Source organism: Opisthocomus hoazin, chromosome 27, assembly GCF_030867145.1.
Source record: "Opisthocomus hoazin isolate bOpiHoa1 chromosome 27, bOpiHoa1.hap1, whole genome shotgun sequence".
Classification (NCBI taxonomy): domain Eukaryota; kingdom Metazoa; phylum Chordata; class Aves; order Opisthocomiformes; family Opisthocomidae; genus Opisthocomus; species Opisthocomus hoazin.
In genome coordinates, this window is record NC_134440.1 from 8,421,832 (window position 1) to 8,426,809 (window position 4,978).

Here is a 4,978-nt window from a genome sequence, read left to right on the forward strand (position 1 = left end):
ACTAGAAGAGGTCCAGTAAGGGCCATAGTGATCGGCGGTCACAGCCCAAAGGGGTTGCAGCCCTTGGCAGACCTTTCAAGCTGCAACACCAGTTCCCTATCTGGTCTTGTCCTCTTCCTTAATTTAAGGGGTGTTCTCCTTCTTTCGAGGACTCAAATGAAGGTGACGGTTACCTCCTTCCCAATTCGTATGCTATGTAAAAATTTGGTGTATACTGCGGACAACCTGTTGTTCTCTTTGGGGATTGACTGATCTCTGTTATTGATTCCCCTAATAGGTATGGATTTAAAATCTCCCCGTTTACAAATTTTTACAGGAGTAATTACAATAAGATTCCCACAGGAACTTAACTTATATTCTTTGATGAAGGCCTCTTCAGGTTCGTCTGATGGTTAGCTTGGTTTCTCCTGGTTCGGATGTTATTTTCCACTCCTTCACTGGACCTTTCACTCGTGACACATGTGTCCATCCTTTTTCAGCAGTCCTCACAGCCGTTTCTGTAGTTAATAAAACAAGAAAAGGTCCTTCCCAGAGGGGAGATAAGTTTCCTTCTTTCCATGCTTTTATTAGAACCTTGTCTCCTGGTTCGAGCTGATGAATTGCAAATCCTAAAGGTGGTGTTTGGGCCACCATCCCAATCTCTCTTAATTCTTTTAATCTTTTCCCAATAGTAATTAGGTATTTTTGGATACTATGATCCTCAATTACATTATTCCCTAAAGGCATTCCCTGAGAATACGGCATACCATATAACATTTCATACGGCGATAATCCAGTCTCACTATGTGGTTTAGTTCTTATGTCCAAAAGTGCCAATGGTAAGCATTTTGTCCAAGGCATTTGAGTCTCCATCATTAATTTTGCCAATTGTTGTTTTATTGTTTGATTCATTCTTTCTACTTTCCCTGAGCTCTGTGGGTGCCACGGAGTGTGGTATTCCCACTGAATACCTAATGATCGACATAACAATTTTATTATTTTAGAAGTGTGTGCCCGGATCCTAATCAATGTACTGGATTATTCCATATCTGGGTATCAAGTGTTCTAATAAGATTTTTACCACCATTTGTGCCATAGCTCTTGCTACAGGATAGGCTTCTACCCATTGTGTTAAGTGATCTACTATTACCAATAGATATTTTGTCCTTCCTGCTTCAGGCAATTCGGTGAAATCAGTCTGTACCCTCTCAAAAGGTCTGTAGGCAGTTTTTTTTCTCCCCCCCGTGGCTGCTTGTGGAAACACTTTCTTATTTATCTTCTGGCAAGTTAAGCAACCTCGTGTAATTTGTTTTGCTATTTCAAAAATCCCAATGCAGCCGAATTGTTTAAGAAAATAATCACTTAACGCCTTTGTACCCCAGTGTGTGTGTGCATGCAAACGTTCCAATATTTGCCTGGCACAGGCTTTTGGCAGCATCTCTCGCCCATCGGGCAGTGTCCATTTTCCCTGTTCTAACTTGGCTCCTATCTTCTCTTGTGTGTTCCTCAGGGTAGATCTCTTTCCTTCTCCCTCTCGTTTTTCTTCGCTGGTGTCCCCCTGTATTACATTAATTTTAGCGACCTGAGTCTTCAGGGCTGCCTCCTGGGCTTCTTTATCTGCTAAATTATTTCCTCTGGTTCAGTAATCCAATCCCTTTTGGTGTCCTCTCACATGTACTACTGCTATCTCCTTTGGTTCTCTTAATGCCCTTAATATTCTTGCTATTAATTCCTGATGTATAAGATTCCTCCCTTGAGTGTTGATTAAACCTCTTTCTTCCCAAATTTTCCCAAAGGTGTGGACCACCCCATATGCATACTTAGAATCTGTAAATATAGTCCCGCTTTTCCCCTTTAATAATTCCAGGGCTCTACACAGGACATACAATTCACAAGCCTGAGCTGACCATGATGGACTCAAAGGTCCTGATTCCACTGGTTCTAGGTCCTTATTAATTAGTGCATATCCTGATTTTCTCTTTCTTCCCACTACTCGGGAGGAGCCATCTATAAACAGTGCTTCTCCTTTCCCCAACTCAGTATCCCTTAAATCTGGCCTCCCCTTAGTCTGCATCTCAATTACCTCTGAACAGTTATGTTGTAATTTTTCCAATGGTTCTCCAAACAAAAATTGCGCTGGACTTTGAGCCAAGGTCACCTTCAGTTCTAAGTCAGGGGAGCCAATTAGTATTGCTTCATATTTTAGAATCCGGCTATCCGTTAACCATTTTTCCGCTTTCTGTTATAAAACACCCCTAACATTGTGTGGGGTACACACCTTTACAGGAGCACTGAAGGTAATCCTTCTAGCTTCCTCTATTAATAAGGCTGTAGCGACTAAAGCTTGGAGACAGGCAGGCCACCCTCTGCTCACTGGATCAAGTAATTTAGAACAATACGCCACAGGTTTTTTGATTCCTGCCCAGTCCTGAGTAAGAACTCCACATGCTGTTTGGTTTGATGTGTTCACAAAAAGATAAAAAGGCTTTTCTAGGTCTGGGAGACTTAATACAGGTGCTTGTATTAATGCCTTTTTTATCTCCTCGAATTTCTAATTATCTTCCGTAAACCACTTAAGCTGGTTATTAGTTAATTTTTCATATAGATAGTTCACCTTTTCACTATAGCTTTCAAGCCACGGTCTACAATATCCTAATAACCCCAATATTTGCCGAATTTCCTTTTTAGTTTGTGGAGGTCTTAAGGATAGGATTCCAGATACTTAAGCTGGTTATTAGTTAATTTTTCATATAGAAATTTCACCTTTTCACTATAGCTTTCAAGCCATGGTCTACAATATCCTAATAATCCCAACATTTGCCGAATTTCCTTTTTAGTTTGTGGACGTCTTAAGGATAGGATTCCAGATACCCTGTCAGGATCTAACTTCTTTTTTCCCTGACTCAGCCAATGCCCTAAGTATTTTACCTCCCATTCTACAAACTGTAACTTTGATCGGGACACCTTCAATCCCTTTTCTCCTAGGAAATTTAACAATTGAATAGTGGCTTCCCGAGTTCCCTCTTCAGTTTCCCCTGCTACCAATAAATCATCCACATATTGCAATAATTTTACCTCCCTGGGTAATGTAAAATCTTGTAAAACTTTCTCTAAAGCTTGTCCGAACAGATTTGGTGACTCTGTAAATCCCTGTGGTAGCACAGTCCATCTTGTTTTCGTCCCGTTTCGGGGTCCTCCCACTCAAAGGCAAAATAATCCCTGGATCCCTCGTCCAGAGGACAGGTCCAAAAAGCGTCTTTCAGATCTATGACACTATACCAAGTGTGCCTGGGAGGAATATGACTCAGTAAAGTATAGGGATTTGCCACCACAGGGAACTTAGTGATCGTTCGCTGATTTACAGCTCTTAAATCCTTTATCATCCTATACGACCCATCCGGTTTCTTTACGGGAAGGATAGGTGTATTATGAGGTGACATACATGGTTCCAGAGTCCCTTTTTCCGTAAGCCTATCAACTACCGGTTTGAATCCTTTTCGGCCCTCCATTGGTATAGGGTATTGTTTTACTCTAATTGGACGATGTGGATTATTATTTTAACATTTATGGGGTCCATTTCTATCTTTCCAGTTTCCCCCTCCTCATACCATACTGAAGGGTGAATGGCCTCCTCATCCTCTTGTGTTAAAGAGTATAACTTCATTTGCAGTCTATCTCCTTGGCTCTGAATGCTCAAGTTTAACTTCAAAATTAAATCCCTTCCTAACAAATTGTACTCTGCCTCAGGAAGCAAAAGTAAATCATTAAGGCAAATTTTCTTCTCTGTTTCTACTTCTACATCTCTTAAGACTGGTACTTTAAAAGGCTCTCCTTTTGCTCCTATTACTGACATATAACTTTTCCCTTTTTCAGTTCCTTTTGGAAGTTTTTGAATAGTGGATTTTTCAGCCCCTGTATCCACTAAAAATAAGACTTCCTCTTTATGGGGACCAATTAATAATTTTATCAAGGGCTCCGTTGATGTTGAAGTCCCCAGAAGATATAGCCCCTGACACCCCTAGTCTTCTTTAAATATTTTCTCATCTTGTTCCCCTTTACGGCAGTTTCTCTGAATATGTCCTCTTTTATTACAATAATAACAAACGGGAATTGTGAATCTCTCTCGGTAAGGCTGTCCCCTGGGTGTTTTCCCTATCCCTTTTCCCCCTTTTCTTCGGACGGGGTCTGATTCTTCTGGCTCTGAGGAGAGCTGCGGCTCGCTGGTGTGGGCAGGGGAACACCCGCCATGCTGCTGGCAACGTGGTGCTCCAGGCCCCGTGTCGGCAGCAGCGGCCCGTCGCTCCGAGCTAATTATTCTGAGGAATTGCTGGGCACAAACCGCGGTGTCTTGGGGACAGCGGAGGCTTGGGTCTCTGCTTTAGGGGAAAGGCTGGCTTGCGAGACAGGGACCCCCGCCCCTTCCCCTCCCTGACTGCACCTCTCCAGGGCCCAAATCTCCCTCACTCCTCAACCGCCAGCACCGACCCCTCTTCAACCCCACAATCCTTGCTCTCCCCTCCATGAATTGCCCCCCTCAGAACGATGCTCCTCATGGGATGGCCCCCTCTTCCCCCAAAACTGCCCCTCAGGGATCGCTCCCCTTGACACCCCCTAAAGCGCTCCGCAAGCGGTTGCCCCTTTATCCCCCAGAACTGCCCCTCAGGTCACTGTCCCCCTCACCCCACAAAACTGCTCCTCGGGGATCACCCCCTCATCCCCCAAACTGCCCTTCAGGGATCGACCCTTCCTCAGAGACGGCCCCTCACCCCCCTCAGAGATGGCTCCTCATCCCCCTCCGGGATCGCCCCCTCCTCAGAGATGGCTCCTCATCCCCCTCGGGGAGGGGGGATCGCCCCCTCCCTCAGAGGCGGCCTCGCAGCCCCCTCAGGGCTCAGCCCCTCACCCTCCTCATCCCCCTGAGGCATCGCCCCGCCCGCTCCCGCCCGCCGCCCGCCGCCCGCCGCCCTCTCCCCGCCCCGCCGCTCCCCCCTGGCCCGGC